Raw genomic sequence first — 13,544 nt, forward strand, 5'->3', positions numbered from 1 at the left:
CCCCCGCGACTGTGCAGTCACCGCACGTAGCCGAGAGACGTCCGAGAGAAACCTTGACTATCCCCGCTTTGTTTCTTCTTGTTCGAATTACACACGACCAGGCGAGAAATGCGTTCCTGCACCCGTCTCGGATCTCGAAGTCCCGCTGCTGACACCTTCGATCTTGATTCCGCAACATGCGCATACTTTCTTCCACCGGGTGTATTGAATAAGCGACACCCAAGTCGAAATTTTGTTGCCATCTTTAAGAGGGTTGATTTGGCGATCTTGGGAATAGGAGTAAATACAAATTTCAACGCTGGTTCGAATTAAACGGCTTTGAATAGGATTCGTGGGTTAAATAGTAAGAGAAAGTCGGTGTCCCCCCTCCCCCCCCCTCCGGTTTTTCGGACTATCGACGCAGGCGTTATATTTCAAACATCGGAAATCGAGGTCTCGAGTGGGGGAAGTTTTTCGGTTCGTATTTCTGCATCGATAGTGGTTTATTGTTACCACTTGGGCGATAATCGTTCGTTATTGGTCGCGCGTTATTTTGCGACTGAACGAGCAGCGTGGTATACGTGATTTCGCAGAAGCCTTTATGCGTCTCCTTTCATCTTGTATCTCAATGTCTCGTTACACGTCGTCTGACATTAAACGCGAAAAGTTTTACATTTTTAAATTATCTTTATGTAGATTACGACATAGGAGAAAAGTGACAGATACCTCTAACGAGACGCTTAACATACGTGTCTGTTTAGACGTTCTCCGACAGAGCTTTCGCATGATGCTTTCTGAGAACCAGATGCTGCAATCTTTGAGATCACAGAATAAATGGAGATTTATTTGTACGAAAAGCACTGGAAACTCTCGTTATCGCGCGATGAAACAGCTAGGCAGAAGCCGCTCGGAATAGAAACGACCGTGGCTCGTTTCGATCGGTAATATGATATGTGATATTTCCGCGAGAACTGACGACGCCATCGACGATGCACTATAGCCGACGACAGTTGTGAACCTATGTCATTTCTTGCTTGCAGCTCTGTCGAATACGTGGACGCCGGTAAGCAGATTCTGACCACCAGTCTGACGCATCACTGTAAGTACATTATTACAACGCTATACCTAACGACACACGCTGAGAGTAATCACATTAAAATTATAATCGGCCTACCTTAAAAGTAAGAAAAGAAGCGATGGAGAATAAGAATAATGATAAAAGTGTTTTTTGATATTTTTAATAACACTTTTCACTGTTATTTGTGCAAAAATCTGCCGCAAAAAGTTAAATTGAAACAGGATTGTTTAGTTTCTCAAACATCTTTAGAACTCAATTAAAGAAAACTTTGCAGGGAGTATTTTGTTTTCAATAAAAAACATATATGGCATTATATATTAAATATTGTTCCACTGGAACAGAGGAATTTTTTATAATAATTTTCCAACATGTTACTTGTTTCAAATAATTAAATGTAAATATCTTTACGTCAGAAAATATATTTCTTTTGTATTTCCCTTCAAATTTTACAATGATCGTCACGAGTAATGAATTATTTGAAACAAGTAACATGTTAGAAAATTATTATAAAAAATTCCTCTGTTCCAGTGGAACAATATTTAATATATAATGCCATATATGTTTTATATTGAAAACAAAATACTCCCTCCAAAGTTTTCTTTAATTGAGTTTTTCTGTTAAGCAACGCGGTTTATTCTAGCGAAACATCTCCATTGAAACAAAATAACACTTGATATTAAATTATGTCGTTTATATTAAACAAATTCAAATCAAACAAACACGTACATTAGATCCAAAAACAACTTTTTCCTCTGTGCAGTTGCAAAATACCAAACATTTCTTTTCAATGTACGTCCCGCGCTCGGCGTTTGTTTTACGACAACGTAAGAAATTAGACGCACCTTTCGCGCGAGGAAAGCTCGTTGGCAGATGAAAACGTGGTTTTGATACCACGTCGGCAGGAATTGCGTTAAAATTTCACCTGATAAAGAATTTTTGCGTTTGGAAGAAATCCAAACCGAGTTTTTCATCTCTCGCGCGAAGAGAGAGAAAGAGAGAGAGAAAGGGAGAGAGAGGAGATTCCTTTGCCTTAACACACCGACACGGACTGCGAGACTTCCTTCGCATTTTTGTCGCGTGAATTATTCCTTTCTCGCGGCGGCTCAACGTCGTCTGCACCGTTACGCAACTTGTACTTTAGTACATCCCGGCTGTGATTCTTTTGTAGCGGTAGCCGGCTTTCCGTCACTTTGCACGGTTTGCGTCGCGCGCGAGAGACGGCGAAACGTTAGACGAGGGTCGCGACTTTCGCATGAAACTTCCTTCCACTTTTGTCCCCCCGGCCGACGCTATAACGACTCTAATCTCCTTATACACCAAGCTGTTTTTGCCGACCAAACGAAAGTGCTTACGGCGTTGACCAGTCGGGTAAGAGACTTACAATTTACTTCTATCTAAGAGGCTTTGCAGGACGCACAGAATGTTGTTCGCTATCCCGGGCTTTATTTAATGTTCGTGCCATTTTACATTTGCGCTACCACCGCCGCGAATTTATCTCGGCGCCGGGCGCGACGTTTGCGTTCCTCTTGTTTTCGCGTCTCTCCCCCCCTCCCGTCTTCGCCTTTTTTCTCCCTCTTCTCTTTCCGTTTTGCTTTTCGTTTCTTGTCGAGAGCGAGAACGCTCCCTTCCGACGAACGCTATAATGTCGGGAAATAAGGGAAGCGCGCGGAGAAAGCGAAGAATTTTTTCGCCGTCGGAATGGCGGAATTAAGAGCGACTTCAAAGTCGCTGAATAGGTGGCGCGCGCCACGGGAGCGTTTTCTCGCGACGAAGACACAAATCCTCGGTGTGACGATTGTATCACGTAGCCACTTGAATCTTATAGCGGCTATTGCACGGCGGGGGGTGGAAGAGGGTGGGGGACAGAAGAGCAGGCCCGACTTTCCTCGTTCTCGCGATTACTGAAATTACACGAACAAGCGGAGAGTGTGTGTGTGTGTGTGTGTACCCATGATTAGTCTTGTACCGAGTGCTTCTAAAATGTTTAATCTAACTTCGCGGGCGTGCTCCACTAAACAAAATAATGAGAAAAGTTCATATAAACAAATTGTACCATCAAACGCTAACTTCCGCTTTACTTTCCGCGCTTTTTCGCTTTTAAATTCGCGAATGGCCCGGGCATTTTGTAATTGGGAATGCTCCAGAATCTCTCTCTCTCTCTCTCTCTCTTTCTCTCTCCATCTATCTATCTATCTTTCTCTCTCTCTCCTCTTTACAACGGAAACTACATGTAAAACATACTACGATACCGCTCGTGCGAGCGCGCGCGAATTATCGCATACTTCCGCGCTTGGCAACTTCTATCCTGTACGTTCCTCCTCTACGTACGTGTATTATTATTTCACGTACAGTCGCGTCGTCCCGCTTAATATAACATAATTTCCAGTCGGGACAGACGTTCGGGAGAGCCTTTACGAACGTTTCCGAATGTCCCAAACTGTCCAAGCATAATTTCTGCTACTTCTGCTCTTTCGCTATTCGATCGCTGGCCAGTCTAATGCAATAACTAGTAACGGCGGATAAGTTAATTCAATAATATTATCTGAAACTTATTATCGTACCGGTAATTGCATGAGACGTGCGCGCAGTATTTCCAACATAAGTAATCGTAGACGGCGGTGAATATTTCAGACGACGGTAGAGACGCATTAAATCGTTGCAAAATTCCCTCACTGAAAATCCACACGCGCCCAAATTCCGTTTCCGTTTATTGCTGACTTCTTTTTTTTTTTTTCTTTTCCTACGGGTCGCAGAACGCTTCGAAACATTCCGTGGATGTAGCGTTGAATGAATCATCCTGCGTTTCTACGCATGACACCCCAGGGGCTTTCGAAGGACAATCCAATTTCCACGACCAGTCTTTCGTTTCAAGAATGTTGTTTTCTACAGGTCGGGACAAGTGACAGTCTGAAAGTCTGAGGAGCCTCGCGTTTTCCTCCTACGACGATAGAGCGAAAAGACTTTTTTTTCCATCGAAATCTCGTACCTTTATATATTAAAAGAAAAGAAAACAAATATACACGCACACACACACACACACACATGTGTAGTCAGCTGCGTGACGTCGTTCCAATTACGTTTAAACACATGCATTCTGAATTATTCATCTTGGTTTATAAAACTCGATTACGAATATATAAAGCGCGACCGAGACCACCGCCGTATTTTCGTTTATTGTATTACGTTGCAATTATTGCAAAAATTAATTATTCCTCGCGGGACTGTAGTATTCGACTCATTGGGGTATCGTCATTCGCGTTCGGACGTTTATTTCACTCGCGCCCGATTTAATGGCGCTTTAATTAAGTAACGCACGCACGCGCACATACACACACACACACACACACACATTTTGCCTCTCGCGTCTGTTTCGCGATTTACACGCGTGCGCAAAAACACCGATAACGAAAGGAATTCTTCGAGGAAAACAGCGCTCGTCAATTCCACCTTTATAATCCATGGGATATCGTAAATTCAATGAATGCGTGCACAAGTGTGTGTGTGTATACAGGACGGGCCAAGGAAAACTTTCCAGCCCGTTTACTTTGTAATCGGCTGATTTGTGCGAAAAGTGCCGAAACGTTTGAACGATGGCGCGGTTGAATTTATTACAGTCGTAAACAGTCATAAACAGCCCCCCCTCGAAAACAAAATTGACCTGTTTCGGCATTTTTCGCACAAATCAGTCCGTTTACGAAATAAACGAGCTGGAAAGTTTTCCTTAGCCTATATCCGGCACAATAAAACAAAAGAGCAAGCAATTTCTCGATTTCGCCGATAATTGCTATTCTCTCATACGGCCATCTGTGTCATGTGTGTGTGTGTGTGTGTGTGCGCGTGATCGTAATTGACGTATCGCAGCGTTATCCGATGCCTCGCGACAATTTCGCCGCATTCGCGAGCCCCCAAAAACAGATCAGCCTCGGCGATTGCGCGTCGCGTAATCTCACTCCCGGGGAATCGTTAAATGGTTCGTGCGCGACTTCGTGTTGGTGAGAAACGACGTTCATCTCGCAGCATCCAGCGGAGCTACCAAAGTAGGTTTACATCGCAGTTAAGTTTCGTCGTAACGCCCTCACGACGGTTAGATGCCGTGATGCTAAACCGTCGTCTTTCCTGCAGTCAGTGACGACGTCGCACCGGCTGGATTTACCGACCATTTGGCAAATGAAGACGAAACTGCATCGTAGATTACGGAGCCGGAGAGAGCGAGTCCGGAGTGCAGGGCGCGATAGAGTGTCGAGTAGCTTAATGCATCCTATCGACGGATACAGCCAAATGCTTGACCATACCGCGACGATTCAAGTGAAGACCCGTGAATGTGTTCGTACTAGCTTACGCGAGATGGTTAGATAGATGGAGAAAGAGAGAGAGAGAAAGAGAGAGTGCGTGTGTGTGTGTGTGTGTTTTGTAATAAAGACATTTTTTGAACGAAGATCCAAGTAGGAAATAACTGCTGATGAGATAATGATTCAATAAGGATTTTTAGTGAATAGTACTACTATGCGAGATAGATTATTACCACATGTTTAAATTTGTCTGAAAATATCTTGCATTTCGGAAACTAAGTCGTTTAAGACACTTATATGAACTCACGTGAACTTGCATGGACTCTTTTTCACTTGAAATAAATAAAAAATCGTCCCCTTGAATGTGGGCACTTAAGAAACACCCTGTATACATAGTAACAGACTTTGAATGTTACTATAAGTTATGAACTTTACACCGCTGTATTTTCAAAACAAAACCGATAACTCTGAAATGTATGTATATGTCTGCGTATTAATATCTAATATCATGGTAGTTTTTCATTAAAATCTTATTTTTAGTTTGAAGAACATTAGAAATAGAAATTGGGAATAACACGTCGATTCTAAGGAACGCGAAAAGCGTCAACTTTGTTTACAAATATTTCAGCTCTCGAACGGTCAGTCTTTTTCTAATTGCACGGGCAATGTGAGTTAGATAATACTTCAATGTATGCGCAGTTTCATTCGATTCTTATCAAATTCATTTCATTTTACAACCTCCTTTAAAATGGAATAACTTTTAATTCAGGCTCTGAATTACTGTCAAAACTTCCGGCGTCACTTTTCATCGCGATATAGATAAATTCGTAATTTTTTTCATAATTTTTTCATTATTTTAAATTACGGATGATACGTCTTCGAGGCATCGGTATTGTAATGTGAAATCAGTACATCGGTATTGAATTAGTACTTCGCCAGTCTTCGGTACTTCACGATTCCTGCATGGGTTTTGCCATTTTGTAATAAAACTTCTTCCCGAGCGACGGAGCGAACGGGTGCTCTTTCCTTCGGAGAAACGAGATCTCGCTGCTCGAGATTGTACTCGCATCGATGCCCCCGATATTTCCGCATTCCAATTCCGAAGTGCGCCCCCTCGAGATCGCAGTGTACAGAGCCGCGCGGCTACGTACGTATATCTGTGATTAAATGGAAGAGTCATTACGAAGAATAATTGAGCTTCAAAGAGTCGCTAACAATCGACTTTGTAATCACTGCAATCGAACGGAACGCGCGTCAGAATCCGGTGCCTTCCTCCTCTGATTTCGAGCGAGACGTCTATAAACGGCGCGACGATGGAGCCCGTTTGCTTTCTATCGACTGCTACTTTGAACTCTCGATAGCATTCAGTCTATGACACGTGGGGGCTCTCTTTCGGAGTAAATTAAACGGAAATCGTTATCCTTCCTCCTATTCTCGGCGCATCACTTTCGCCGCTTTTCACGGCACCCGCGGAGCCACACGAGTGCTATTCTCTTCGTTTCGCGCGCGCTGTTATTTCCGCCGACGAACATGTCGCCGGTTCCTCAACGCGGGAATATTTTCCACGGACAAGGTGGATTATATTCGGAAGATAATTTAAAACGGCTATCTCGATATACAATCGAAGCCTGGAAAAAAGGACCTGTAAGAACCTCTGCACGGATCTGTTAGCGCAAACAGAAACAAATTAAGTTTACAATTGAATCTAATAGTTAAGATTAAAATGTTTATCATCAGTCCGCAAAACGCTCCGGTCACAAGTCAGACCCTCTTCAATAGTGTGCGAAGTAAAAAATTATTTACATATTAAAGTCAACCAGTAGAGAAACAGCTTAAAACTGACATAGGTATGATAAATCGATATATCCATGTTTCTCGGCTGTAAGTATCGAACTCTGTCGGATGGAGTATGAATTTTGTCTACTGAGTACTGTAATTGAAGCTGAAAGTTAGTACTTTCTATTTGCAAGCGCGTTGAATTATTTGCGTTGTCTCACTTTTCATTGAACGGAAGTTTCTGTTAAGCTATCTTTTAAAAATAGAAAAGTGAAGCAACAGATATGATTTGTTTGAGTAAAAACTTTATTGTCCCATTCAGGGAAACTCTATTATTTAACAGAAAGAACGCTATTATTTGAAATAAGATCTTTTAACCGAATGAAATATTACTCGGTTACGATAAATATGTAAGATAAAACAAATAATTTCTTTATAAGAGAATTATCTTTCGTTTCGAACAATTTAAGACAAAGATACTGAAAAATCTAACAATCGTGCTTATTAATCGAAACATTGGTTTCTTTGGAGCATGCCAATGATGAAATTTGTTTGGGTGCGATAAAACTCATGAAATTTGAAGGAATCTTTTTCTCAGTGTACGTACACCTCAAACTGAGAAAAACAAGATGCACATTACGACGCACTAACTTCTCGCGACGACAATTAACGAGCAAACATACACTCTGAGAATTTTCAAGGTGATACATCTATAATTTGTCTGCAAAAAAAAACGTGCTACATATACGCGTGACGGATATTCGATACTAACGCGTTCACCGTGATAAAAATTTCCGGGAAAATAAATAGTGCTCTGACGCCGGAGCCACATTCGTGTCAATATATTCACGCCCTGGCGATGCCTCGCGGTTTTTCGATTTTGCCAGGGTAAACAAAATTTATGAGTAAACCGCTTCACAGTAATGTTATAATGCCATCCATCCTCATCGATTATCACCACTTTTAATAACTTCTATCTCGTCTCCATGAATCAACATCAATCGCGCGACAGATTTTGAAATATGTTTAAAACATCTTCTATCAGCCAAGTCATCCATAAATAATTTCGCCCGGATTGACAAATTGTTATAAATTAAAACAGAATGTTAACTGCAATTTATGTGGGAGGTGGAGGAAGGGGGAACACTTGTGTATGGGGAAAGAGACAGAGAGACAGAGAGAGGAAGAGAGGAAGGAAAAAAGATTTATTCGGCTCGAACGCAACAATTTCGTTCGAAATTCCCGCAACCGAGCGAATCTCGATGTTACGTTCTCGTTCACGAAGGGTGCGTTTGAAAGATAAACGACATAAAAAAAAAAACAACCGCGCCGTTTAATGAGAAACTAATGGCGAACGCGCGAACAAAAAGAACTCGCGGTGCTCTGAACGATCGCTTAATACTTTACACGCACTTGAGACACGTCGATATCTCGTATTGACAAATGGAGCGCTGGGAGAGGAGGAATGCGTGTCGTTAATTCGCCGATACGGGCGATCCGCTTGATCGACCAAGCTCATCTTTACGGGAGATAACGCCGGACGGGCACGATAGGTCGCGACAAAAGTTAACGAGATGGTGTTAATTAAATCCCGCACGGTCGATCACGGGTGGGAAAATTTGACAATGGACGTGCACACACACACACACACACACACATATATATATATATACACATATATATATATATATATACATACATATATATATTATATATATACATAACATATACATATAGATATACACATGCGCGCATATGTATATATGTATACATGCATGTCCGCTCGTCTATGCACCAACGCGCGCAACGTCACCGCGGCGAATCGGCCGGTGGGCACGGCCGGTGGTCGAACTCCGATGAATCGATGACCGCTTTTAGTAATGATGTGTACATGGCAGGCCATCCTCCCGATGGAACGCCACGCCGGGGTCAACGCAGAACGCCGCGCGATCGGAGGATCGTGTGTAGTGGCAGCCGGAGTTTGCCGAGGGGGACTTATTACGTCCCTGGAATTACCATATAAATTATCGCGTGATGAACCCGCCGGAGTGCGAAACCGTGCACGCTCCAGCCTTTGTCGAGGTTTCGGTTATGGTTAATCGGCCACGCCGTTTAATTGACATTCTGCACCGCAAAATGTCGCGGAGGCCGCCGCTGCCGAGCAATTTTCTTTATCGGCGCGCTGCCCATTCGGTTCGCTTCGAGGAATGATCGACGATTATGCTTGCCGTACTCGTTCGAATGACGATCCCCTTTAGGATTTTTTCTTAGACGTCGCTGTAGGATATTCCGAGTCAAAATTTTGCTGCTACTTCGACGCTCTTAAGGATAGTTAACGATACTACTAGGCGGCTGCTCAGGTGTTTTGTAGACTAAAATAAAAGAACCTACTTTGATTGGCATTTATTAACATCCTTTTTGAACCTTTAATTCTACAAATTTCATTTTAATGTCACGTTGAGAGAGATTAATGTTGAGAGAGAGAGAGAAAGAGAGAAGATTTATTTTGTTATGAAAACAGAAATTTAAGACACCACCGGGGTCAACGTAGGAGTAAATGATGACATTAAATTTGAAATTTAATCTATTTTGCTATCTTAGATTCTAAGGTTGCGGAATTAAATGTTTACCACAAGGCTAAAATCTCGAATTTATGATTCTCGAGTCAAAATTCTGGCAAAAAAAATGTGTTTAGACAACAACAAAATTTGTTTAAACAGCAGAAAGATTTGTTAAGAGTATTAATTGCTATTCGCTGGCAAAATAATTTGATTATGCCAAATAAATTTTATTGCTGTAGCCAACGATGTTTTGTTACAACACCAACATTATTTTTTCCGTGTCTCTCTTGAACAAATCTTTTCGCTGTTTATACAATATTAACAAATAATTTGCTGCTCTCTGGAAGAGTCTAATTTTTTGTAGCATTAATGGAGCATTAATTATACAACAAGCGGGCACTTATTTCCACTTTCTCTATTTCGAGATTTAACATAGAATGTAAAATTTCGATTTGGGCTATCTTATTATCTCGACTCCTGATATGTTGTAGACATAAACGTTCAACGCAAGGCGAGAATTCCGACTCGTGATTGACGTGTAATTGATTCTCGCCGTTGTCGCCTCTCATTGCGAACGCGAGAGAACGAATGATGAAAAGCTTCGGGAAGAGCGTACGGTGAAAAACATATGAAAAAAATCCCCCCTTCCCGCTTTTTCCTTCTTATTCGCCGGCCACGGGACAAGAATGTTTAAATGGAAGATCAAAGATGAGTAATTGTAAGTCTTTCCGCGGGGGAGCGTCTGTTGCGTTAAATATGCATCGGGTAATATCGTCTGTTCGGCGCGCTCAGCGCGATACAATCCCGCGCGCGTCCCGAATTAGCACTCGCAAAGCGCCGTGGAATCCGTGCGCCCGGCGCAAAGTAAATTTGTTCCCGCATGCAATGTGCGTTATCTAAATTATAAACAGCCGCGCCGTAATTAACGCGTATTCAAATTTCTATCGCTGAAGTCGGGGCCGTCGACGGGTCTTGTTCGAAAACGTTGTTAAGATTAAGGCCGTGTAATTATCCGGCACGGTGCTATCGAGGCGGCAGGAAGGTCCACGGGAAGCTGGGCCGCGAGTGTATACCTAATATTTAAGACTCAAACTGCGCGCCCCCCCCCCCAACCTACCCTCTTGACGAGCAGGGGTTTCGTGCGAGCCCGATGAATATGCAAAAGTCTTTCTCGAATCATATCTGGTTACACAGACCGCCGGTCTATGTTTCATGCATTCAGATGCCCTTCTTACGTCCCTCGATGTGGTGGATGACGCCGCAGACTTGAACAATGTCGTCTACCCGTTACCTTCATTAGATGCCGTTTAAAAACCCGGTCCACATTCCTCGCGGTGAAATTCCCGCCGCGACGTGCTATGCAAATCCCCCTCAATTCGCACGGAACACGGGGAAACTCTTAAAGTCTTTTATAGTATGCCTTCTCTAAGACTGAATTCGTGGTCTGAAAGTCGGAGCGCCACTATATTCTCGCGGTATGCAGGCGGGTATTATGAGGCTACTTCCCGCGCGTGTTACACGTATACGTACGTACGGCTGGAGGATTTTTAACCCCTTTCCGAGAGGTTATACCGGTACCACACGTGCGTGGTCTGATTTATATTTACGGAGCGGTGAATAATGCGACACGACGCGAGCATTATGAAATCTGACGGACGCCCCGCAAACGCGTCACGCATCCCGAGTCGAAATTTGGATGCTGCTTTGACGCTCTTAAGGATAGTTGCCGTCTACTATAGGCTAGTAAAAATCTACTTTGACGATACCACACTTTTTCACCTTTTCCCAAGTCGAAATGTTGCCCTTATATTAAACTTTTAGTTCTACGGCATATATAGTAGAAACTAGGATAGTAAAACTGACTCAATTCTAGTGATATAATTTACTCCTGTTTTGATCTCCGATGATGGTTTGAAATTCCCGTTTTCGCTGTTCTTAGCGTTAACACATAGGTTGTTTTGAATATTCATATGAATTTAATAATTGAAATATCGAAAGCATTTATATCTTCAAGATAACATTAAAATTATAGTTGTAGAATTAAAAGTGAGAGAGAGAGAAAGAGAGATAGAGAGAGAGAATAACAAGCATAATATCGTCAAAGCAGATTCATTACAGCCTGTAGGTCATCTAAGTAGGTGGAAACCATCCTTAAGAGCGCCAAAATAGCATTCGCCAAATTTCAACTCGGATTCCCTTGAAACCTTTAATTTCAATGCTATCTTGAAGCTAGAAATGTTTTCGATATTTCGTTCATTAAATCCATATATAAATATTTAAAACAACCTATTTATATGCCAAAAGCAGCGAAAATGGGAATTTAATACACAACATCGTGGTTAAATTAAGGGTAAATTATACGTCAGAATTGCGAACCTACTTTGCTATCTTAGCTCCTACCGTGTTGTAGAATTAAAGGTTTAACATAGGACTAAAATCTCGACTCGGGATTTTTGAGCTGTTACATCAGAGACGGAAGTCGGAAGCGCGATAACAACGGCAGTGTCACGGCAACCTCGCAGTCAGCAGGTCTTTAGCAGCCCTCTTCGCAAAGCGCCTTATATTGTAGCTGGCCTGTTATATTATCAGCCGCGTGTTATAAGTTGTAGCAATAAGAGTCCCCCCCATGTTGGGATGGTCTACTTTATGTTTACGACCCCTTGTAAAAATTTTCTATTAAAACGACGAATGTCGTTCTCTTGACTGTGAAGTAGGCGGTGCGCGGCGCAATGCTGAGATGTATACAACGCCGCGCGTTATTTTGCCTTCCGCGGAATTTTTCCTTACCACCACTGTGGCGCAGAAAGCCACATTTCTTGAATTTTTGCTGCAATATTACGCGTGTAAATTCGGAATGAATGGAACTCGACGTTACTCGAGGTTGTCGTTAGAACGATACAACCCGAGCTAATTCTTAAGTGAAGGGGAGGAGGTGAACGAGATGTAAAATTTCACGTTAACGCCTAGTTTGATACTCATGGGTAAAATTGACCCAAGGAAAACAACGAAGATCCTATAATTATTAAATCTTAAATTAGCAAATGGTAACTTTGAAAACATCCGAAAAAGTGTTCCGTAATTTGACGAATTGAAATTTTATATATATAAGGAGCGATTTGAAGTAGACAGGGGTAGAGAATTGTCTAATCTGACTATATCCGCTTCTACACGTCGAAGATCTGTTAGAGCCCTCAAGCTTACCGTGTGATAAAATTTGATCGGTCGCCCGGAGGGTTACCAATCATCGAATTGACACAAGCGATCGCAAAGCGTCACTTCACTTCGTCATTGTAATCGGCTCGGTGCTACTCAGTCGAGAATCGGAGTTATGAGAAACGTCGGTCAATAATAATGTGAAATCACGAAGATTGACAGGCGAGTGTATTCTTCGAGATCCTCTCGCGCTTTACCCTCCTCCCCCACCCCCCTTCCTCCGGGGGAGAGAGCCACTCGGCTGTGTTTGCATCGAGTTCTTCGTTAACTCGACTCATCGCGGAAGGTTTCCGATTCACTTACGGTTTGACAAGTCGCCCACATTCTCGGCGCACTTATACGAACGAAGGAGGATGCGGAGGGTCGACGAAACAAAACATCGTAAAGTGCCCTTGTGTGTAGAGGATGCGACCTGTTAGTCGCTATTGAGCCAAGTGAGAAAAGTGGCTGTGAGAGGTGGCTGGCAATGCATAAGGGCGTGTTTCCAGAGGACGGCTTATTCCTCGCCCGACTTCGCCGCGCCGCGAGATTTATTAACGCGACGCTCGACGCTGTGGAACGTTTCTCCATAAATTTCACGGTCGCCGAATTTTCGGCTGTTCGGCTGCCGCCGATAGATATATATATATATATATATATATATATATA

The 13,544-nt window shown here is 42.6% G+C and overlaps 1 protein-coding gene across 1 annotated transcript in view; it reads left to right on the forward strand.

The window, feature by feature from the left end:
• LOC106745530 (teneurin-a) overlaps positions 1-13,544 on the forward strand; it is a 730,052-nt gene that overhangs the window by 241,739 nt on the left and 474,769 nt on the right. The window contains exon 3 of the mRNA XM_014621223.1: positions 1,020-1,078. The gene's annotated coding sequence lies outside the window, so the exon portion shown is untranslated. The remainder of the gene's footprint in view (positions 1-1,019; positions 1,079-13,544) is intronic.

Source organism: Dinoponera quadriceps, unplaced genomic scaffold (genome assembly GCF_001313825.1).
Source record: "Dinoponera quadriceps isolate SergipeBrazil2010 unplaced genomic scaffold, ASM131382v1 scaffold120, whole genome shotgun sequence".
NCBI lineage: Eukaryota > Metazoa > Arthropoda > Insecta > Hymenoptera > Formicidae > Dinoponera > Dinoponera quadriceps.